Genomic DNA, 25658 nt, shown 5'->3' on the forward strand with positions numbered 1-25658 from the left:
TACTAGAAGGTGGACCTGATGAAGAGGACGACCCGGTACTATCTGGTGGACCTGATGAAGAGGATGACCCGGTACTAGAAGGTGGACCTGATGAAGAGGACGACCCGGTACTAGAAGGTGGACCTGATGAAGAGGACGACCCGGTACTAGAAGGTGGACCTGATGAAGAGGACGACCCGGTACTATCTGGTGGACCTGATGAAGAGGACGACCCGGTACTAGAAGGTGGACCTGATGAAAAGGACGACCCGGTACTAGAAGGTCAACCTCATGAAGAGGATGACCCGGTACTAGAAGGTGGACCTGATGAAGAGGACAACCCGGTACTAGAAGGTGGACCTGATGAAGAGGACGACCCGGTACTAGAAGGTGGACCTGATGAAGAGGACGACCCGGTACTAGAAGGTGGACCTGATGAAGAGGACGACCCGGTACTAGAAGGTGGACCTGATGAAGAGGACGACACTTAGTTTCAGCATAGAAGGTTTTATTTTTTTGTATAATCAATGTGAATATTTGTTGTTTTTCTTTCCTTCTGCCACCACCAAAAGGCTGCTTTGCTTTGGATAATTAAAATTAAGGTACAGTAAAGTCACACATTCAGATAGCTATCAGAAATGTGTTTTTTTAATAAAAGTGTTCAAGACTTTGCTTGTGTTCTAAGATGTACATGCAGAAAAATGTACACTATTGCCCCCCTGTGGTCACAGATTCTGATGAATCAGCGATTTTGGTGAAACACCTATCGTTGTAAAAGTGTTTTGGTAAACTTGTAAAAGTGTTGCAGTCGATGTAAAGTTGCTTTGTTGGTGGTAGAAGTTTTTCAGCAATGTGTTCAGAACTTTGTAAAATGTTATGCACATGTAAGTTTGCATCAGTGATTGTAAAAGTGTTTTGGCATTGTACTTTTGTTTTGTAAATGTAAATATGGTTTCTATGATGTAAATGTGCATTGTTAATATGTAAAACTGTTGCAGTCGATGTAAATGTGTATTGCAAAAATGTAAAAGTGTTTCACTCGATGTAATACTGTTTTGCACTTCCTGGCCACCGTACAAATGGCTGAAATGCATTAAATACCAAATTCAGCTCACATTCTTGGTTAAAACAATTATTTATATTTTATTAAAGATAAAGCAACTGAAAACTTATTAGAAACCGGATGTTTGTTCAGTGTGAAAACAGTTTCACATCCAAGTTATTTAAGATTTTTAGACAGCAAGCAAACTAAAATGACATTAATCTAACATAAACGATGGGAAAGCCTAAAAAGAGCCTTTACGAGACAAATGTAAACTGAATTATTGCTTGTGTAACTGTGGTTATTGCTCGGGTATTTTTGGTTCCTACCCACCCTTGTTTCAGGAGGGAAGATAGAAAATGACGGAATTATTCTCTGAGAAAGTTTCAGAGAGAGCGCGAGTCATTAAGCTGTTCCAGTCATAGATAATATAATAAAGATCTTTATAATATTTATATATCTATGAAGAAGACTACTACTACTTTCGGTTCTTAAGATCGAGGTGGAGCACGAGACAAGGTATTTCTGCAACATTGTGTGATGAGAAGTTGAAACTCCGACGTATCTGGATACTACTGTTGGTTTCTGTCCTCTGCTGACTCCAGCTCGCTGGGGAGAAACGACGGGGAGGAAGAAGGATCGGACAAAGACTCGTTTATCGAGGGGACCCTCGTGGGGAAGGAAGGTGAGAATTTACATACATTGTTGTGTTTAATTTAATCGGTAAACGGTCATATTACCGGGAATTGTGTGGTTGTGATGTTTGGTGCTTAGTGAGGTTAAAGTTGTTGGTGCAACGAAGTTGTGGCTCTGTGGGGTTAATCAGGCCCGTCGTCACGTCGCCTTAAGAATAAAGACGAATTTATACTCGCGTGTATGGCAAGCTAAAAGGGGTAAACCAGTCTATTAGTGCTTCTCCAATCAAACGCCGTTAAAAACACCGTTTTATGTGGCCCAAACAACGTAAAATACACGAGGCTGAAGTTAGCTTCCGATTCCACTGAATTTAGAGCAATCTAGACCACATTAGACAGCTCTTCATAAAAACTACAGCAGTTAGACTTCAAACGTGGACTGAAATATCCTAAACAACATCTAGATAAATTAAAACATAGTTTATGAAACCTTTATTTTATTTGTGAAAATGGAAATAATTCTCGTTAAGAAGAAAAAACTACAACACTTAGTCTTTAAATCTTTTCGTTGTAAGCCGTGTGTAGATCCCTTAAAATGCAGTATTTTGTGTTTCAGCTTTTCTGATCTTTTGTAGATGAACCTGAAATTGTTAAAATTGTGGGGAAAGGGTCAATAATGGATGGTATAATCCATATAATGGTATATAACAATGGTGGTGTATAACAAAAATACATTCTTATGCCTTCAGACAAGAAAATTAAATGTAATCATGTAAATCATGTAAATTGTATAAACTTTATTTGTGTGAAGTTCGTATTGGATATGCTGAGGAACAGAAACGCGTAATGAACCCAGTTTGTACTGGATCACCAGTCAGACGAGGCCCAGCTCGCCACGTCCTCACCCGGGATTTCTGTCCTGGATTTGATCGGGAAATCCTCAAATTCTGCGATTTTTGTGTAGAGTCATACTGAAAATGCATTTTTAACACAGATCAGTGGAAAATATTAGTATTTATTTTATGTAGTTTTTCTTTTTTATCATGACGCCTCTCCTGACCGACGTCACTGCTGTCAGTTGTTGATTCACCGTCCTCATTTATTTCTGTCTCCTCTTGTTATAAATCTGTTTACATAAAGCAGCTGATTTGTCTCTGTATGTACTGGCCCTGTTCAGTTTATTAATAACCCAATAATCAATATGCATCATCTTTGTGATTATCGTGTGTGTGTGTGTGTGTGTGTGTGGGGCAATCTTACCAGCAAAGCGAACCTGCAGCAGGTGGAAATAAAGAACCAGAACATGTCTCAGAGTTGGAGGTATCTTTGAAGAAATGTTTGTTCTGTTGAACTGTAGATACCAAGACAACGTCAGAGACCACTGCTACTGGTGGTCCTCCCCCTGAAAACCCGTGGGTCTGGTGGTCTAAATGTCCTTTGAATGAAGCGTGCGCCCTCTGCAGGGACATTAATAAAAGGCCAAGTCATGGTAACCAAAGAGGAACTCTGTCTTTCTCCGTCCATCTCTTTAGACCAGCTTTCTCTTTCTCTCTTTAGACGCCCTCGGCCTGTATGGACGGGGCTCAGCTGATCCCAGTTTTACTGTTAGCCAACCAGAGGCAGTGGAGGTCGGGGTTCCTGAACCTGGGTAGGGAGGTTAATAAGGTATTAATTATTTTTAATATATACCATGTTCTTTTTCATTTAATTTCATGTTCAGTACAGTATATAGTTGTGTTTCTTTAGTTAAACTGGCACTGATAGATTTATTGATTATTCAAGACAAAGTAGTGATATGATAAGGGTTTTTTTTTTTATATTTTATTTTTTATTGTTTTCGTACATACAAACAACACCAGTATATATCAGTAAACAAACAGAAACAATCAGAACAGACACAGACTGTTAAGAGAAACCATCAATAAATAACAGTGTGGACTAAGAATAGCTTGGCATTTGTAGATTTTTACATAGGGTGAAGTGAATTTTTATTTTGGTATTGTTATGAACTGTATCCCTTTGTTAAGATTAGATAGTAGGTTTACTTATATCAGCCTCAGAGGATAGCTACATTTCCCGTTCCATTACCTACACAAACAAAAAACACATACAGTATCAACACCTACATCAGTGTGATATGCAACACACAGCTTGGTTTATAGTCGTATCATTGTATGTATATTTCATTTTCATTATGAGGGTGTGCAAGTCTTCCATTTCTTCCAGTAGTCATTGAATTTATCTATGTTCAGGTTCAGGGAGAAGGTTATTCTTTCCATGTTATATATCTCGTTTACAATTCCAATCCACTGGGTTTTAGTTGGAAGATCTTTAGACAGCCAATGTCTTGTTATTGCCTTTTTGCTGGCGACCAACAATATGTTGATCAGGTATCTGTCACTAGATTTAGTACAGGATGAGGTGTCTCCAAGATATACTGTGTGAAAGTCATGTTTGATCTTGTAACCCATTACTGAGTTGATGTCCTCTACCACTCCTAACCAGTATGGTTTAATAGCTGGGCAGTCCCAAAATATGTGAAAATGATTTGCTAGTGTTTCTCCACATTCTCTCCAGCATCGTCCCTCCCTCAGCCTGGCTGTCTGGAGTTGTTTTATTTTTTGGTGTAATGAAAAATCTAATTACATTTTTCCACATAAATTCCCTCCATAGACCTGAGCTTGTGGTATTTAGTAAAGTTTTCAATATCTTCATCCAGCCTTCTTCTGAAATTGTTATTTTGGCTTCTTTCTCCCATTTAGATTTAACATAAGTTGTGGAGTTCTTGTTATAGGACTGTAGGCATCGGTAAAATCTAGCGACCAGTTTTCTGTTAATATTTGACTTGTATGCATCTATCAGTATGTTAACTAGACCTGAGTAACCGGTTCCTATTTTTATTGCACAATTAAAGTGGGCTCTGACCTGAAGATACCTGAAGAAATCCTGTTTTTCTAGATCATATTTGTCTTTCAGTGTTTGAAAACTATTCAGTTCTTCTACACTAGAAATCAGACAATATGTAGTTATACCTCTAAAGGTCCAAAACTTAAATCGTTCATCAATCTGTGATGGTTTAAAATCACTATCATATGGTATCCATCTGAGCAATTTGATTTGGTTTTCCAGTTTTACGACATTCTTCAAACCAGATGTTAAAGGATGTTTTTGTCAAGCTGTTTAAGTGCTCTTTTTGTTGTGAGTACATATTCTTATCTCCTATTAATGTCTGTAGGGGTATGTTTAACTGGGATATTTCTAAGTTCTTCCATTTGGCACTGTAATATGGGTCGCACCAATATATTAGGTATCTTAGTTGTGCTGCCTTGTAATAATTCTCCATATTTGGCAAGGAGAGCCCTCCTTCTTCTTTAGGTAGTTGTAAGGTTTTATATCTAACCCTGGGTTTTGGACCTTTCCAAATAAATCCTGAAAACATCCTCCTCCATTCTGTAAATTGTTGTATGGGTATTGCTGAGGGTATAGACTGAAAGAGAAAAAGAAGTCGTGGTAGGATATTCATCTTAATTATGTCTATACGATTATGTAGGTTAAATGGCAACAAAGTCCATCTACTTAAGTCCTCCTTTATTCCTTTGGTTATTGGCAGGTAATTTAGAGTGTAGATATTAGACAGATCTTTTGGAATTTTAACACCCAGGTATTTAATAGTGCTATTGTCCCATCTTAAGTTAGAAAGGTTTGTAATGTGGCATGAAGGTGTATAATTGTATGAAATGAGTTGTGTTTTATCAATGTTTAGTTTATAGCCAGAGTATTGACCAAATGTTGTCAGACGGGACAATAATTTATTTAGGCTGAAGTCAGGCTGGAAAAGAGTAATCAATATGTCATCCGCGTAAAGGCATATTTTATATTCTGTTCCTCTTATCCAAATTCCTTTTATATCATTATCCTCCCTCAGTGATTGGGCAAGCGGTTCAATAAATAAGGCAAACAAGGTTGGACTTAGTGGGCATCCTTGTCTACAACCCCTCTCTAGTGTTACTGAGTTAGATAGGCTGCCGTTTACTTTTATTCGGGCTGTTGGTGCATAATATAAGTTTTTTAGAACCTGAATTATAGAGCTATTAAAACCAAATCGTTGTAATACTAAGTATAAATATTCCCATCTGACAGAATCAAATGCTTTTTCTGCATCAAGACTAAGAACAATGGCTTCATCTTCAGTCCTGGACATGTAATCCATTACATGTAAGGTTCGCTTTATATTATCTTGTGTTTGTCTGTTTTTGAGAAACCCGCTTTGGTCTTCATCTATGAGTTCTGGGATTATGTTTTCCAATCTCTTTGCTAGTATAGATGTAAATAGTCTATAGTCTAAGTTTAGAATTGATATAGGTCTATAGGAACCGCATTCAGATTTATCTTTACCGGGCTTGGGAATTACAGAGATTATGGCTTGCCTCCAAGATATTGGAGTTTCACCACCTTTAAGTACATAGTTAAAGCATTCCAGTAGCAGAGGTGACACTGCATGCTTAAATTTTTTCTACCACTCTGCTGGGTAACCGTCTGTCCCTGGCGTCTTATTTGTTTTTAATTTGGAAATTGCAGTATCCAGTTCTTGCTTTGTTATTTTGTGCATCAGCCTCTTGTTTTGTTCTGAACCAATGGACGGCAGGTCCAGTGAATTGAGAAAGTTCACAATGTCCAGGGTACCGGCACCATCTGGTTGTGTGTATAGAGTTTTATAATAATTCACAAAAGAGTTTTGTATTTCTTGTCATTTGTGACATGTTTCACCAGTTTGTGCATCTTTAATTTTGTGAATGGATCTTTCATCCTGTTGTTTCTTAATCCTCCAAGATAATAGTTTCTTAGCTTTGGGACCATTATCATAATATCTTTGTTTAATAAATTTAGCTTTCATTTCTTCATGGGCATCATATATCTCATTTATTCTTTGCTTAGTTGTTTGTATCTGGTATAAGAGATGAGGGTCATCAGATTCCTGATGTTTAGTTTCTAGGTTTTTAAGTTTGCCTATTAGTTCTTGTAATTTCTGAAGTTTTTCTTTTTTTTTTTTTGGTAGAGGACCACGCAATGATTTTGCCCCTAATTACTGCCTTCGCTGCATCCCATAGAGTACTTGGGGACACCTCATTGTTATCATTGTATTCCAGATACACACCCATTTCCTTTTCAATGTATTTTATACACAACGGGTCATTCAACAGGCTTGTATTAAGCCTCCAGGTTGTGTTTTTGATTTCGGTGTCCAGATAGAGAGAGAGGTACACTCCGGCATGGTCTGAGATGTCTTTTACCCCTATTTCACATCCTTTAATTCTATGTCTGTCTCGGTTAAACATGAAAAAATAATCTATCCTTGAGTAAACCTTATGGGGATGAGAGTAAAATGTAAACTTTCTTTCTTTTGGGTGAAGCTCCCTCCAGATGTCCATCATACCTGATTCAAACAAAAGTTTTTTGACTGTAGTTGTCTCTGGGTTTATTCTTTTAGATGTATTGGTAGAGTCTAGGCAGGGGTTTAACTGAATATTCCAGTCCCCCCCACTGATAAAGATTTCTGAACTCTCTTCTGTAATTATATTGAATAATTTCTTAATGAACACTACATCATTATCTGGTGGTCTGTACACATTGAAAAGGGTCACAAGCTTGTGGTCAATATATCCTGTTACTAAAATATACCGACCCTCTTTATCAGTTATCTGTTTAACAAGTTGAAATGTTACTCTATTTGAAATTAGTATTGCAACTCCCCTTGTTTTTCCATTTCTATAAGATGAGTAATAAGTGTTTTTAAAACCCAAAGCTTTTAATTTCTCATGTTCCTTATCGTCTAAGTGTGTCTCCTGCCAGAAAACGATATGATGTTTTTCTCTTTTCATCTTAGTAAGTAGTTTATTCCTTTTCATGGGATTTTGTAGACCGTTAACATTTAGGGTAATTACTTTGTATTCTTCCTTCACCATCTTATCCCTAGAATCTTATACATACATACATTAGGTTTCTCTCTAGGCCTGAACATGTAGAGTGGGAACATCTGTGCAAAACCAAAAATCAAACCAACAGAAAAGACCTCCAACAGTGAAGTGTAAATATAACTTCTGAACAGGGAGGGGAATCCTTCTCCTGAAGGGCCCCTCCAGATGCTCACTAGCATCTTCATTTGTGTCTTATCAAAACACATAAATAATGGGTAAGAGCTAGTCCCTTCCCCCAGATAATGATCCTAAAATAGTGTAAATTATTATTAGGCTTTACACGATCAGGATTTTAGGGGCCGATCACCGATCACCGATCAGAGACCTTAAAAAAACCGATCAAGCCGATCCGATCGGTGGAAAGCCTATGATGTAGCCTATGGGTGTCTCTTTTACCTTCTCTGCACTCCGTCTTTGGAAGTCAGCATGCTCCTCCTTGTGCTCTTTTTCTAAGTGCCGGATCAAATTAGTCGTGTTAAAACTTTTAGCAGAGTTTCCTCCACGATGTACTAAAGCTTTACACAGGTTGCAGACAGCTGTTGTTATATCGCTCTGGTTCACGGTGAAAAAATTCCATACTGCTGACATGTTTTTTGACTTAATGTGCAACCAACACCGCGTGCCAAGACGTGGAATAGAAGCAGAGCAGGCCTACTCTGAATTCAAAAACTTTATTGTACAGTACAAAGTGACGGAATTCAAAACATAAACGCACAAAGCTACAACTCATTGAAAGTAGTGACATTAATTTCTTTTTTTTTTTCAAATTCCAATGACTTCATTGATCGGATCGGTGAATGAAGACTTTAGGACCGATCAAAAAATAGGAAAAAATTTTGAAATATCGGCCGATCCGATCGGTGGAAAGCCTAATTATTATTAACTAAGGGCCCATTTTTCCCTGCAACTGCATAGAAATTGTTCATAATAGGGCAAAGATTGTATCCAAACGGCATGTAACAAAGGGAGACAATCTATCTATTTTACATACATATACTGAGTGTCTTAGATTTATTTAACCATAACTTTTGAGTGTCTGTATGAGTCCGTGCACACGCGCATGTGCTCGTAATTGTCTCTGGTAATCTACTCACGGGTGTGCTCTAGACCTTGTTACCACCGTGCGACAGTGAGTGTTGGAATCTCCGGAGTTTTTCTCTTGCTCTCTCGATATCCGTAGCCCGGTCCCGTCGCTTAGTGGATCCACGAGTCTCCCAGGAGTTCTCTTTGAGGCTTTTGCGGGGTGTTGTTGTTACGTCAATCTGGGATAAGTTGACAGGTGTGTCTGGGGCAACACATCCAGCCATCAGAATCCCCCTCCTCAGCATGTCGTCCCTCGCCTCCTTGGCGGTGTTGTATGTTGTGGGTCCTTCTTCATAGAAAACACGAAGTTTCGCGGGTGGTGGTGTGTGAAAACGGAGTCCCTTTTCTTTTAGTACCTTCCTCAGAGGAGCGTATTCCTTACGTTTGTTTATAATTTCCACTGGGTAGTCATGATCAAAATAAATTTTTCTGCCTTTCAGATGTATTTCTTTCTTTTTCCATGCGGCAGTTAGGACTTGTTCTTTAGTTTTGTAAACGAGGAAGCAGGCAATCATAGATCTCGGGGCGACCTGCGGTGGAGGTTTTGGTCCGAGAGATCTGTGGCAGCGTTGTATATTGAGGTCAATGTCAGGGAGTGACAGTTCTGTTTTAATGAGCTTCTCCAAAAACTCACAAGCGTTAGGTCCCTCTTCTCCCTCGGGGATCCCGAAGATTCTGAGGTTATTTCTGCGTGAGCGTGTTTCCAGGTCCACCAGCTTGGACTGAATGCGTTCTTGATCCTGCAGAGTTTGTAGAAGCACCTCCTTGGCACCGCTGTTCCACTCCTCTATCTCTGCCACTCTCTTCTCCACATCATCCATCCTCACTTCAGTGTTTTTCAGGCCGTCCCCGATCACACTCAATTTCTGGCTAACGTCTTCCTTAAAGTTTCTGATTTCTTCCTTCACATCTCGTCTCATTGTCTCACACAGCTCGTTTAGGTCTTTCTTCAAGTCTTTTTGTCCTGCTTTTATTTCCGCGTGGATAGCAACGATGCTAGCTTGCAGAGCATCCGTATGTGCATTAGCTTCGGCTGCGGTAGAAGTTTCACCGTTTTCTCCCGTCGCCATTTCTTCGTTTTTGTTGCCAAGTTGATTTTCTGTCGCCTTAGTTTTCCTTAGTTTGTATTTCCCCATAACATTTTACACAAGAAGATAGATAAATTCTTTTCAAACCGGAGGAAACATAGGACCTCACTGAGAGCGTGGGAATTATGCTGCCACTTGCTTCGCCGCCATCCCGGAAGTCCGATAAGGGGTTTTTTTTTTTAATTTTTTTTATTTTTTTACTTTTATACCAGCATGGGTGGCGGGAGTGCAGCATTCTTTTTTTTTTTTTTTTTTTTTTTTTTTTTTTCTAACCTGTCTTGTCCAGCATCGTTGCAAACAGAATGATTGTCTGGCTGCTGTCTGGTGCTGGGCAATTTTACTCTATCAAGCAGGGATTTATACTACATGTATAAAGTCCCTCTTGATGACATGAAAAACTTTATTAAATCAGACTCTTAATGCTGGACTCGACCGGAGGAGACAGAGAGAGAGAGAGAAACGAAAGTAGAGAGAAGAGGGAGGGGAGAGAGAGGGACAGAAAGGGTGTGGGGAGTGCGGGTGGGGACTTAAAACATCATACAGAAGACCATGTAATCCATACTACTTACAACATATATAGCTAATATCATCCTAGCCAGTAGGTCATTACACAACTAGTTCATAATAGTAACAATAATAATAAGAGTAAGAGTAATAATAATAATAAGAACAGAAATAATAAAAAAAAAGAAAAAAAAATATGATAATAGATATAAGTGAAACTGCTGTATTCAAGAACACGCGCAGAGAAACCTGTGTGGATGTGTTGGAGAACTCGGCCACACGGCGACGCAAAGACTGTGTGGAGACGTTCAGGAAGGAGTGACCATGCAGAGTGATCATGCAGATGCCACCTCACTTGAACAGAGGCCAGAGTCAGGCCAGCGGTCCCGAGACCCAGGCCACCAGCCCCCCCCGCAGGCAACAGACCCCGACCGGTCCACAGAGACGACCACTCGCCCGCCCAGGAAGGCAGCAGCAGGAGCCGCCCCGCGGACACAGGGCACCGGCCCCGGCGGGCCGAGGCCAGCAGTCCCCGACCCCCCCGGGCACCGGCCCCCCGGGACAGACGGGGCAGAGGGCCCAGGCCCAGGAGCGCAGGGAGGCGAGGAGACACGAGCCAGGCCCCCACCCCGCCCCCCACTCCCCACTCCCCACCCCCAAAACAGCACCTATGATGACCCCCCTGCCCCGCCCAGCGCAACAAGCACACCTCCCACAACCCTACCTGTGTATGTAGTGAAGAGTGGGGGAGGGGAGGGGTCAGGAGATGTAGGTCCAGAGGGGAGTAAGTCTCCCCCCTGGAAGACGACCCGCCAGTGGCTTAGGGCGCCCCCGTCCCCCGCCGGCCCCGAAGGGCGTCACAGGCCCGGAGCAGGCACCCCAACCCAGGCACGCCACGAACACCCCCAGGGGCCAGCCACCAGCCCAAGGGGCCACTTTCCTCTTTCTGAGTGGGAGGGGGGCAAGCATTCTACCAGGTGGAACTTTCTTTAGGGCAGGGGTGTCCAACTCCGGTCCTCGAGGGCCGGTGTCCTGCAGGTTTTCATTTTTTCTCTGATCTAACACACCTGAATAAAATCAAATGGATCTAACAGCTTCTTGTCAACTTCTTCACAATAACCCATCAATTTCAGTCGGTGTGTTGGATACCGGCCCTCGAGGACCGGAGTTTGACACCCCTGCTTTAGGGAGCCTGTATCAGACCTTTGAGACACAGCTAAGCTAAGCTTGAACGTTAGCCTGCCCCCGAGCAGGCTAGTTCTGCTTCATCAGTTACCATGGTTACTCAGCTGGCATTCAACTAAGCCATGTTGATGAAACGAAACTCTCTAATTAATAAGCTAGACTTGTCAAGATAAGCCACACAATGACTGTAGAATATTGCAGAAGTCCGGCTTTCCCTTAATCCAGCTTCGTCAAATAACCCCGGTGAGATATGTAATAAAATTAGATCCGATTTTAAGAATTTGATCTTCATTAAAATCGTTGAGAATATAATTCCCAACTGGCTTCGGGAAACATTCTTTAAAGAGAAGAATCCTCAGTATTTTACATTTAACCTGGCAAAATTTAATTCCCTCAGTCTGTAGAGATCTCATAACTGGAGAAGTGTTTGAATATAACTTTTATTCCTTGACAAGAGATCGAATCGAGATTGGGACATGTTTCACAATTTATTCAAAATGGTTTTTGGAACAGCCAATACTACACACAGCGCAAAAGCTTTTGGGATCTAAAAAATTCCCGACTGAGTCCATCAAATGATCCACCGACCAGATACCCTTGGAGTACCACTCTTTCTCAAATAATGATTTCCTCTTGTAAAAAATGCATCTGTTATTCCATACGGGTATGTTGTGTGGAGTAAAATTGTGTTTGTATAAAAGCTTCCAGTACAATAACACTTATTAATGGAATGCTGCTAGTTTGACTGGTAGAGTGTTATAGCTAAAATCACAGCATAGTTTTCTCCCCTCTTACTCCTTTTCCCCCTTTTTATTCCTGACCCTGAAGAAGTCCGTTTTGCGACACTGTTTTGGATTAAAGAAATTTCTATTCTTCATCTCTTTCTTTCCAGCTACCTGCCTCAGTCACGTACCTGTTGGCGCTCAGATAGGTTTGCCCAAACCTGATTGTTCAGGTTGGATACGAACTCTGTGTCTCCCTCTTCCACAGTCAGATGTACCTCTTTTGGAGAAATGGTAGTATCTGTCCGCGTACGGGGCTTTTTTCTGAAGACACATAGTGTTGAACTTTGATGAGGTTGATGAAGTCTTCTACTCTCCTAAAATCCCCCCCAGTCAGCCGAGCAAGCCTGTATGAAAAAGAATAAAGAACACATAGATCTCTGTTCGAAATATTCTTTTTTTCTTAACAAAGCGCTTAACATATGCGTTCCCTACATTAGCACATAGTCTATAGTGAGCTCTTTGTAGTAAGTCAAGACAATCAATTCACTGATGCAGTGTAATACTGTTCTTTGAATTCAAATTTTGTGTGTACTGGTATTTTTTGTGTCTAAGCTCGTCTTTCTATCTCTGCCTGTCCCTTTTCATATTATTTGTCAGCGGCTGATCCAAGCTGGCTGCTTGAATTGCAGTATACTGCTCTGAATTTCTCCAGCATTAGATACCGAGTTTCAGCGCATTCTTACATCAAGGATGAGTCGGTGTCGAGGTAAATCTGATTAAAATACAAACAAATCAGAACATTAAGTTTAAGTCATTTAGTAGATGCTTTTCATACCAGGAGACAAAAAGTTGTATTTAAAATTGGATTAAAATACTATAGAACTACGTTGCAGAGCTCATCATTACAAATAGGTCATTACATTCTTCTGTAATCTGTACGAACATCTTGTATCTTTCGTGGAAGTTCTTGCTTCTCTTAGAGAACCACCTTCGCCATCAAGCCCCTCTTCATCCACACAACAGTGGTTCAGACCTTAGCCACCCACTGACTCACTGAATTTAAGGAGTACAGACTTTGTGCTGCAAGATTAACCCTTATGCACACCTATGACCATTTATGTGTTTTTGCATTTTAATTTCTAGCATATTTAACATTTCCCCTCGCTGATTTTAAAGATGAGGGATGGGATGCAGAAAATTGCATTTTTTTCACGATCTTAATTTTATTTTTAGGCTATTGTAAACAACATTATGCTGTAACATGGCTCAGTGGGTAGAGTGGTCGTCTTGTAACCCAAGAGTTGCAGGTTCGATCCCGGCCCATCAAACTCATGTTGAGGTTGATGAAGTCTTCTACTCTCCTAAAATCCCCCCCAGTCAGCCTAGCAAGCCTGTATGAAAAAGAATAAAGAACACATAGATCTCTGTTCGAAATATTCTTTTTTTTTTCTTAACAAAGCGCTTAACATATGCGTTCCCTACATTAGCACATAGTCTATAGTGAGCTCTTTGTAGTAAGTCAAGACAATCAATTCACTGATGCAGTGTAATACCGTTCTTTGAATTCAAATTTTGTGTGTACTGGTGTCTTGCTCAGGTGTCCCTGAGCAAGACACCGAACCCCTACTTGCTCCTGATTGGTCATGGTCAGCGCCTCGCATGGCAGCTTCCGCCATCAGTGTGTGAATGTGTGTGTGTGAATGGGTGAATGTGACGTACATGTAAAGCGCTTTGGATAAAAGCGCTATATAAGTACAGACCCTTTACCATTATCGTAATTACTCCCCATTTGGACCCTAAGCACAGAAATGTGTATATTGAATTGCATTACAGTGTGACAAAATGCACAATAGCGCAGGAAGCTTTCAAGTGGCAACTTTGACATATTATCCATTTCATGTGTATTTTTTTCCTGAACGTTCAAGCAGCTCCACATTTTTATTTTAAAATATGTAAAATGCACATCTACATGCATTCCCCTGCACTGCTTTGAAATGAACAAAACACAGGACCCTTTGCATCTCATCAAAGTTATGTGTTGAAGTGAAAACAATCCTCATCTTTGTTTAGCTGCATCTGCAGCACAGTTTATAAGAGCAAGTTGGAGAAAAGCATTTAATTTCCTACCTGATACCATGAAAAAACCGTTACACGGTAGCAGAGGCCCAGGACATCATGCAGTCCCAAACAGATGTGACTGAGCACACCGGTGGAATCTCAGATAAAATCACCGAGAGCAACACTCACTCCACCAAGTTGAGGTCTACCTTCCGGCGGCTGAGTAGTCATCCACCAGCTCCAGTGACTCCACAAACGGTGGTGAAGAAGCCACGGAAGACCGTCTTGGAGGTCTAAAAGTGGTAAAATCCAGTGGTCACCCACAAATTCCAACTACGGTCAAGCCAGCCACCTCTAGCGTATCCGTGGTCAAACCAGCTGCCACCTTATTTTGTGGCGCTCGAGTGGAATCCTCCCGGTACAGGTGATCTTCAAACCAGGATGAGGACTTCTGCGTGGATGAGCAGCTAGATCCGTATAAAGGGCACGGCAATTTTATGCAGTACATGCCAGTGAAACCAGCCAGGTATGGCCTGAAAATGTGGGTAGCCTGTGACGTAAAAACATCTTACTGCATTTGAGTTTGTACACCGGCCGATCAGCTGGTGCTGACAAGAGTAACAGTCACAAGTGGCAAGTTTTTCACTTTCACTTCCTCCGGCAGAGGAGCTGCTGAAAAATATTATTACCATGGTTGGCTCTAGCAGAATAATTGTGCAAAGCAACTGCAACAACTGCAGAAAACCTCTTTGCAAAAAAACATTACTTCACAGTTTGCCGCTCCTGCCTCCCCTGAACTGTTCTCGTTATGTTGTTGTTATTGTTAAATTAATTTCCAGATGTTGTTTATGGTCTATTTTCTGTTAGCCTTCATGGTTAGCCTTCATTTATTGAATTTCCCTTTGGGATTAATAAAGTATTTTTCATTCATTTCATTTCATTTATGGTGTTATAATGAATGGCTTGACTTGTTACATGGACTGTATAAATTAATTTCTAAGCTAATCTTTAACTTCCGCAAATTAAAAATTTATTAAAAATTCATTAATCATTGATATGGATGATTAGAATTGATCCTGGTTTGAAGAATAAAAAAGTAAAAAGGAAATATAAAATATTTTATATGACTTTTTACATGCTCATTTATGTGTGTTAGGGTGCAAAAGGGGATTTTTTTCAAAGGGGTGCATAAGGGTTAAGTGTGTGGGCAACACAGCACAGTTTACCTAATTGCAGGCGCTTAATAGTCATATTTATAATGGCAGCATTATCTGCAGTGATTGCTACTATTTTTTCAGAAACTCTGACAGAACACCACTGATTTTCTCTGCCACAATACAACCCATCTGTGCTTTGTACACAGCTTTTGTTTTTAGCACTTTTTGCTGCATTTTGCCCTCCACTATTTAGTGTGCTGTGCTACTCCAGCCATCACATGAGAGTGTAACAGATCAGATGTCAGACAGTACCTAAGGAAAGATGAGGGTCACCATGTTCTGTCAGTGCATCTACACATGGTCAAATGGAGAAATGAACAGAGATTTTTGTTTGTTTTTCAGTGTTATCTGCAGATGCCTACAACTGTTGGTGGTAGAAGAAGGGGTTCCCTGCAAATGTGGTCTTGACAAGCAGGACGTGGAGCATCTCTCCATAAAACAGGAACCTCTGGATCTATGGCCCAATCAGGATAAGTGATGGAAGATGGAATGACGACAGGGCACATAGGTCAGGTGTAAACAGTGACGTGGAGTGTAACACTGCCAGAAAATCCCTCATCTGCTCTGAATGTGGTCAAGAGGTTCACCACCAATGATCTCTCTAGAGACATTTAACAAAGACGCCTTTATTTATTTAAACCATACAAGATGTTTTAAAGTGACACATGTAAAAACTGTTAAATTTAATGTTTATGTCAACATCAAAAATCTGTGGTAAAATGACTGAATGTGGACAAAGATTTAGTCAAAAGACAAACTTAGACCGACACATGAGAATCCACACAGGAGAAAAACCATTCAGCTGTGATGAATGTGGACAAAGATTTAGCCGCAAGACAAACTTAAACCAACACATGAGAATCCACACAGGAGACCAACCATTCAGCTGTGATGAATGTGGACAAAGATTTAGTCAAAAGACAAGCTTAAACCGACACATGAGAATTCACACAGGAGACAAACCATTCAGCTGTGATGAATGTGGACAAAGATTTAGTCACAAGTCAAGCTTAAACCAACACATGAGAATCCACACAGGAGACAAACCATTCAGCTGTGATGAATGTGGACAAAGATTTAGTCAACAGCCAAACTTAAACACACACATGAGAATTCACACAGGAGACAAACCATTCAGGTGTGATGAATGTGGACAACGATTTAGTCAAAAGACAAGCTTAAACCGACACATGAGAATCCACACAGGAGACAAACCATTCAGGTGTGATGAATGTGGACAAAGATTTAGTCAAAAGACAAGCTTAAACCAACACATGATAATCCACACAGGAGAAACACCATTCAGCTGTGATGAGTGTGGACAAAGATTAAGCCGCAAGACACACTTAAACCAACACATGAGAATCCACACAGGAGACAAACCATTCAGCTGTGATGAATGTGGACAAAGATTTAGTCAAAAGACAAACTTAAACCAACACATGATAATCCACACAGGAGAAACACCATTCAGCTGTGATGAGTGTGGACAAAGATTTAGCCGCAAGACATACTTAAACACACACATGAGAATTCACACAGGAGACAAACCATTCAGCTGTGATGAATGTGGACAAAGATTTAGTCAAAAGACAAGCTTAGACCGACACATGAGAATCCACACAGGAGACAAACCATTCAGCTGTGATGAATGTGGACAAAGATTTAGTCGCAAGACAAGCTTAGACCAACACATGAGAATCCACACAGGACAGAGACCGTTTCCTTGTGAGGTTTGTGGCGAACTATTTAGATGGCGTGTCTCTTTAAAAGGACACATGCGTGTCCACACAAAATAGAAACGACGCAAAGTGCAAAATTTTGCTACTAATATGTAAACAATGTTGTTTACAGTGTAAATATGAGCTGGTTAGAGGAACTTCAAGGGGGTATTCTACAGTGGTGATACACTGTGGTGTCTCTTCAGTACCCACCATTGACCTTGACTTGAAAATTACCTGGTCATGCCTAGGGCAAAATGTGCCTCATCAGATTTTGTTGTCTTTTTTTAGTAGTTGAAATCTGTTTTTCATTCATTCATTGCCCATTGGTACCTTCACAAATTTGTCCATATTTAGCTAGCAGCTAAGATCCTAATCTCGATGAGCTCGCAAGACAGGTGAAGAGTTGTTATGATGCAAAAACACAAATTAATAACTTAGATCCTTACAAGCTGAATGATGAATGATGTTCAGGTTTAGGTGTTTCCACCTGTTCAGTCTCAGACATCTGTGTTTATCTGGTGTTTGGACGTTCTGTCAAGAATTTAAAAACTACTGATGATTAAATGCTCCTGCAGCCATTTTACAAAGGGAAGGAAGAGGACCGAGTCTAGAAATATTCGGCTGCAACAACATCGCCTCTCGCCTGACTAACTTGGATAGGCTCTAGCCCCACAAACTGGTATAGAACATGGATGGCAGTATGGGCGATATAATGTGTTGTTGTTCACCTGAGGGTTGTATTTACTTATAAGCCTGGTACACACATAACAATATTTGGGCTGTTTTTGTCCTGATTTTGCCTCTTCCCAACCTTGGATGGCAAACACCCGATCATCGTGTGATTTCCCTGTCCAGTCATAATATGGTCTGTGGTGTGTTATGAGCCGATTTGTCCCGATAATTTGCTCCGATATGGGTCATAGCCGACAGTTGGGAACATTGAACATGTTTAATGTTTCAGTGCCGATTTCTGAAGAACACCGACGACTCGTGCATTGTGACTGTGTGGGGGGTGACGTGGCACGGAATGTGGCCAATCAGAGCGAGCTGGCTGGGGAGCAAGGAAGTAAACAAAGTCCGTGTTCACGCCGTCTCCAGTCTGATATTGTTTTTAGTTCTGCCTTTTTCTGTTAACAATGGTCCCAAGACCTCCATCATTCCCCCGTCCTATATATTCCCTTCTTTCCGATTGTTACCATGTTTCTTCTTCTTTGCTTTGTGCCATTTGTTGTCATGCTTCTTTTTCTACGTTTTTTGCTGATTGTTGATGTTCTTCTACATTTTTTGCCGGTTATTGATGTGGTTCTTCTACGTTTTTTGCCGGTTGTTGCTATGGTTCTTCTTCTACGTTTTTTTGCCAGTTGTTGGTATGGTTCTTCTTCTGCAATTTTTGCCGGTTGTTGATATGGTTCTTCTTCTACATTTTTTGCCGGTTGTTGATGTGGTTCTTCTACGTTTTTTGCCGGTTGTTGATATGGTTCTTCTTCTGCGTCTTTTTTAGTTCTGCCTTTTTCTGTTAACGATACTCCCAAGACTTCCATCATTCCCCCGTCCTGTATATCCCCTTCCATGCTGTGTTATGGTCTTCTGATTGTTACCATGTTTATTCTTCTTTGCTTTGTGCCAGTTATTGCCATGCTTCTTTTTCTACGTTTTTTACCGGTTGTTGATGTGGTTCTTCTACTTTTTTGCCGGTTGTTGATGTGGTTCTTCTTCTACGTTTTTTGCCAGTTGTTGGTATGGTTCTTCTTCTACATTTTTCGCCGGTTGTTGATGTGGTTCTTCTACGTTTTCTGCCGGTTGTTGATATGGTTCTTCTTCTACATTTTTTTCCGGTTGTTGATAGGGTTCTTCTACGGTTTTTGCCAGTTTTTGCTATGGTTCTTCTTCTATGTTTTTTGCCGGTTGTTTGCTATGGTTCTTCTTCTTCGTTTTTTGCCGGTTGTTGCTATGATTCTTCTCCTACGTTTTTTGCCGGTTGTTGCTATGGTTCTTCTTCTACATTTTTTTCCGGTTGTTGATGTGGTTCTTCTATGTTTTTTCCGGTTGTTGATATGGTACTTCTTTACGTTTTTTGCCGGTTGTTGGTGTGGTTCTTCTACGTTTTTTGCCAGTTGTTGCTATGGTTCATCTTCTATGTTTCAATGTTCGACCAGCTCGGAGGACTAGATTGTAGATGAGTTGCTGGACTGCATCGTCGTGTGTGTTCTGTGATTACATTTTCGGAGCACACAACGCAGTACGATCAAAACTGACTTTTGACCAGATAAAAAAAGATTTCCTATGATTAAAAAAATCATTGTGTGTACCAGGCTTTAGAGACCTATTTGAAGACTAGATATTTCTTCACTATATTCTGATACATAAAAATGTATTATTTAAGGGGGACATGTTTTTTTAGCTTTCATGAATATAGATTATTTCTTGTAAAGACAAGGTTTTTTTATAAGGATCTTTCAGATAATTTGCTAACAAAATGCCTTATCTAAATACTTTCCACATTGTATGATTTTATCAGTGTAATTGTATATTATGAGATTACTGTAACCTGCTGCAAGAAGCAGACTTCTCCATTTAATCCTTCTCATAAGATTTATAACTTTAGGTGGTTAGTTCTTTTTTTTTTTTTATTTAATTTCTTTTTTGTTTTAAATATATCCAGAAACTCAATACTTTTTTTCTATAACTTCTAAATCATTTACTTTATTATAAGTTAATGGAAAACATAATACTTGGATGTCTGAATTTGACTATAGTGTTTAGATTATTCTCCCTGTAATAGTAGCCACGAGCAGAGTGTATTCATGTGTGTTAACTGTATTCATGTGTACGTGTATGTCCTACGTCATATATCTCAATAAAAGATGTCAGAATTTTCTGAGATCTGACTGACTGGTAATGGTCCCTGACTCGTCCTTATATGAGGGTAATCAAGAAATTTAGGTCAAACGAGGGGCCTTTTGGATATGGGGCTCCCCTTGAATCTTAAATGTTCTTTTATTATTATTTTAAAATATGTTTTTCCTTATAACAGGAATGGAGAAACATATGAAAATAGGTGGATAGAGGAGAATTAGAAAGAGAAAAGATGGAGAAAGGAAGAACAAAACTATAGGTAGAAAACAAACTGCAATCCAAGCTAAACAGATAAACTAAACAGCCTGGAATGAAACAGTAAACATTCTGAAGGCTTCTAAAGCCCTGTTTCCATCATCTGGTCCGGACACATTTCCACAGAAACTGGGACGGGTACCCTAATATCCGACCCGACCCGTTTTACTTTTTCTTGCCCTTCCGTTGGAGCACCAATCCAACCGACCTGACACGAAAGGGTGGAGTTTTACACACTGCAATCTGTTGATCAGTTGAGGAAAACCTGACAAAAACAACAAAGTAGGAATGGCTTCTTGTTTAGAGCAACATATTTTCTTTGTTGATTAAATCTCCATTTAAAATTGAATTACAAAGCACTGCTAAGAAGAAAAAACAAAAACTGTTGGATGATCACCAATCTCCTCCTTTGTTTCTGTGTGGTGTTTTGATTCTATTCTAATTAAGGTGCTGCGATGGCTCGACGTAGCTTAAGGCATCTACAACTATCCAACTGATATTTCACCTCTTAGTAAAGGTTATGGTTGGCTTTGGAAACGCAGCGAGGTGAGTTTCCAAACATATCCACACCCTAACCAGTCCAACCCGACTTGCACCCATTGGTAGAAATCAGCCTTACGAGAACACAACAGACAATCTATAGGGGCACCTGTGAGAAGAAAAACTGCAAAAACCAGGAACTGCAACGAACACAAGTATATGTGTGGGTGTCAGCATGTGTCTGTATGTAGGTGTGTGTACTAAGCATTAGGGGTGAGTTGTGTTGAGTGCTTATGTAAATGCAACCGCACTACCTCCAAGGATCAGAGGCAGACCGAGAGGGCCCAAGCCTCGGTCAACCAGCAGCCACCACAGAGCAGAACTGAGACAGACCACTGCAGCAATGGTGGACAGTTCCCCAACAACAGGGCCCAGGCTTCACCACCCAGCCCATGCTGGGGCAGCCCCAGGTCACAGAGTTTGCCCAGTGTGGAGAGTGCAGTAATATTACACTTTAACCACGTTGCAAGGCAACAATGGCTGCAAGATGTTATGTCCTGTCTAAAACTTGAAAAGATAAGATTTTCACTTAAACAATCCCTTGGCACTTTCGAAAAAGTATGGCGTCCTTTTCTGCATACATATCCAGCTCTAAAATGAGGTACAATTGTAGCAACTTGGCTGCATGATACATAATACAACCCGGGTCCTAGATGTGGTGGAGCGAACACAGCACTCTGGCAGTGGCAAGGGGTGGGTGGGTTTTTTATTTTTCAGGGCTTTATAATTTTGTTTTTGCTGGGTATTTCATTTTCACATATTTTGTTGCATTTTAAGTTTTGCCTTATCATTGCTGTCAATTCATTGGCTCTCTGGAAACTCTGTTCTGTAGTACAGTGATATATTTGTACTATGTTGATAACTTGAACTGTGGGCTTTTGGTGGCCCTAGTCCATATCCCTGTCAATGTACTGTTTACATACTTGTTCTACACCCAAATCATAGACTCTGTGGGAGCCTACAATTCGCTGTCGAGATGTTTCTATTATTATGTAAAAATCAATAAAAAACATTTTGATTGGAAAAACTTCTGAAAAGGTGTGCAAAAACATAAAGCATGTAAATAATCATTGAGTGCAGGGGTAGCCAACGTCGGTCCTCAAGAGCCACAATCCAGCAGGTTTTCCATGCATCCCTGTACCAGCACACCTGACTCAAATTAAATGGATCCAACAGTCTATGAGAATTTACACAATGACTCATTAGTTTGAGTCAGGTGTGTCAGTGCAGGGTGCATGGAAAACCTGCAGGACTGTGGCTCTCGAGGACTGACGTTGGCCACCCCTGATTGAGTGCGTTATTAATGTAAGCAGATGTTTGATGATGTTAGACCCATCTTGAACACTCTTTGTCCTGGGGGATGTGCAGTCGGCTGCGTCTGGGTGGGAGGTGATGGGGGTGGCTGGGGGTGGAGGTGGAGACCGGATTTGGGGCTCACTGCCCTCTGGTCTGCCCGGGATGTCTCCCACAGAGCATGGTGGGAGGCAGGGGGAGGGAGAAGAGGAAACAAAAACACCACAGACAGAAGGCAACGACCCTTCAATCCAAACTTTCAACCAGGCAACAAACTGTTACACCTGTACATGAACACACCAGAAAATGTCCTACGGCTTTTACTGAAAAACGTAGCTGCTAGTCATTAAGACTTCTTAAATAACAAAATCAAAAAGACATATCACAAAAGTAGCACACTAACCAGATACAAACTCACAGGGAAAAAAAGAAATTGTCTCTTAGTTTATAAACTCACTGGACAACTCAGTGACTGTGTCAGCATGCCGAGTATGAGGTTTAAGGAATGATCAGTGATGAAGAGTGGTGAGTGAGATGGTGCAAATGCGACCACACCTCTACGGAGGCTAGAGGCAGACCAGGGCAACCCAGAGACCGGGGCCCTCAGCAGCAGCCCTGTAGCACTATTGTTTCTTAAGGTTATTTAATCTTCATTTTAATTCCAGTGTTTTCCTCATCGGGATCCTCCACACCGGGGATTTTGCCTGCTCGGTCTGGGGGTTGTTGCCGCGGTGATCACCCTTGTCTGGGTGGCTGGGGCCCTGCAATGCACCCTTATGACGGTAGTGTGGGTCCCGGTCTGCCCTGATGGGGGTGGTTGCCCCGGTAGGACATGGGTGGACTGGCTCCTGGTGTGGATGGATCCCCATGATATTGTTTCCTCACAGCAGCATCAGGCCAGATGTTTATTACTTTTAGTATTTTATACCTACATTCAGTTTGGAGACAGAACTTAGTCATGTTTGTACAGAATGGGGCGGTCTGCTCGATGTATGTGTGTGTATGCATGTGTGTGCATATGACTGTGAAAGATTTTAATGCGTGTTTATTTATTGTTATGTAATTCTACTTTGATGTATGTAAAGGCTTGTTTTGTTTTTATTATGCTTCAACAGAAATATGCATGAATGTTTATCATGTAAAGCACTTTGTGTTGCCTTCGGCACGAAAAGCGCTTTATAAAGTTTGATTTGATTCAAACTTTTAGCCCAACAAGAAATCCTTTTCTAACTCATGTTGTGTATATATGCTTTATGTTTAATTTCTGTTTTCTACTCCATTCTGTTCTGTTCTACAGTCAGACGCTTTTCTCCAAAGCGACTTCGAGACGAGAGTAAGAACACCAGCAGAAACCAACCAGAAGGGACGTCATCATTAAGTGGTACTCAGACTGCTGGGAGTCCAGGTGGACGCAGGTGCTGTCATGTAGCACTAGAGGCAGGACTTTCTTTTTTTTCCTTATGATTTCATCACACAACATCATCTTAAGCATAAGTGCACGCATCTTCTTCAGTACTGAGCTGAACCAAAGAGCTGGACAAATCTTTTTAACTCATTCCGATGAGTAAAAGAGTTAAGCTAAGTGTGGAAATGCTCCTTAAACAACTGAGTCTTTAGCTTGCTTTTAAAAGTGGATAAGGACGGCTGAACTCTATACCTTCAGAATTTGTTCAGATCAGTCTATTAGAAACTTGGAAACTCATCTGTTCACCTTGTATTTTTGTGCATGTTTTTTATTGTAACTGCAGGGATTAAAACTATAAAGACATTAATTTGCTCTTGTTACATCTTATTCAATAAAATCTAAAAACTGGAGCTTTGCTGCTGTTTCATGGCCTTCAGTCAGTTCTGCTTTTATTTGATGAGTTGTGTGAAGCAATGCAGAGACTCACATGTCAAACTGAAAAATGTGACATGATGTGTTTTTCCTAGAAAATGACACCTTCTGATACATTTGTTAAATTGGGCCAAACATTTGTCCAAAATGGTAAAATCTGATGGAAACGGGAAGAAATAAACACGGGAAAGAGGAGTTTACCAAGAGAAATAGGATCTAGTTGCCTAAAAATGTAATAACATGTCTTACTTTCCACTTTATCAGCTCCAAATGTTCAACTGTTTAACACAAATTTCTAACCAGCCAATCACACGGCAGCATGTAGCCATGGAGACGTGGTGAAAACGACTTGCTGAAGTTCAACCTGAGCATCAGAATGAGGAAGAAAGAGGATTTAAGAGACTTTGAACGTGGCATCGTTGTTGGTCTGAGTATTTACTGGGATTTCCACCCACAACCATCTCCAGGGTTTCCAGAGATGGTCTGAAGAAGAGAAAACATCCAGAGCAGCAGTTGTCTGGACCAGGAAGCAGCAGAAGACACACCGGGTGCCTCCTGCCAGCTAACAACAGGAAACTGAGGCTACAATTCACACACACTCACCAACACTGGACAATAGAAGGTGGAGAAACGTTGCTGGTCTGATGAGTCTCCATTTCAGCTCCACATTCAGATGCTCGGCTCAGAATCTGCAGGAAACATCATGAAAACATGGATCCATCCTGCCTTGGATCAACGCTTCAGGCTGCTGCTGGTGTGATGGTGGGGGGAGATTTTCTTGGTCCACTTTGGGCCCCTTAGTACCAACGTGGCCTGGTTTAACCAGCACAGCCTACCTGAGTATTGTTGCTGACCATGTCCATCCCTTTATGACCACAGTGGAGCATCTTCTGATGCTACTTCCAGCAGGATAATGCACCATGTCACAAAGCTCAGATCATCTCCACCTGCTTTCTACAACATGACGATGAGTTCACTGGACTCCAACGGCCTCCACAGCCACCAGATCTCAGTCCAGTAGAGCAGCTTTGGGATGTGGTGGAACAGGAGATTCTCATCATGGATGCAGCCGACAAACCTGCAGCAACTGTGTGATGCTGTCATGTTAATATGGAAAGTGTAAAGCACTTTGAATTGTCTTGTACATGAAATGTGCTATACAAATAAATTTGCCTTGCCTTATTTATTTTCCCATAAAATGTATGTGCGCACAGCATGGTGACATCACCGGTGATTGTGGGTGGCACTGTGGGTGTGTTATTTTTATTAATGGGCATGCTCACCTGTGTCTGGTTTGGGGCCTGAAGCATGGAGGCAGGGTGAGCTTGGGGAGAAATTTTCTATTAACCGCCATCGTTGTCATTGTATATACAATTAACATCATCTAAATGCACTGTTTTATATCCTTGCACATCTGGAACATCATCAAACAAAGTAAGTGGCTGTTTCATGAGATTGTGACATGGATGTAAAGCAATAAAGCATCGTGACATGTGAAGTGGTTTAACGTGACGCGTTTTGGATATAAATTTTCAATTATTAGCCTGCTGCGGCGTGTGGTTAAGGTTAAAGTTGGTGCGCCACAATAATTCCCTTGTCCGATATATCCTCTTACATGCTGGGTGTGGTGTTTTCCGGTTGTTGCCATGGTTCTTCTTCATT

The 25658-nt window shown here is 40.9% G+C and overlaps 2 long non-coding RNA genes across 2 annotated transcripts; one reads left to right on the plus strand and one right to left on the minus strand.

Moving 5' to 3' along the window:
* Positions 1–1547: 1547 nt before the first annotated feature.
* Positions 1548–23843, plus strand: LOC121641706. The gene is made up of 3 exons (XR_006010759.1): positions 1548–1706; positions 15834–16004; positions 23461–23843. It is a non-coding gene; the product is annotated as an uncharacterized LOC121641706 (long non-coding RNA).
* On the minus strand, positions 18324–25649 carry LOC121641725. Its single transcript, XR_006010782.1, has 2 exons — positions 25612–25649; positions 18324–18393 (listed from the first exon to the last, which is right to left on the minus strand). It is a non-coding gene; the product is annotated as an uncharacterized LOC121641725 (long non-coding RNA).
* Positions 25650–25658: the final 9 nt, after the last annotated feature.

The sequence above is a fragment of the Melanotaenia boesemani genome, chromosome 6 (genome assembly GCF_017639745.1).
Source record: "Melanotaenia boesemani isolate fMelBoe1 chromosome 6, fMelBoe1.pri, whole genome shotgun sequence".
Lineage (NCBI taxonomy): Eukaryota > Metazoa > Chordata > Actinopteri > Atheriniformes > Melanotaeniidae > Melanotaenia > Melanotaenia boesemani.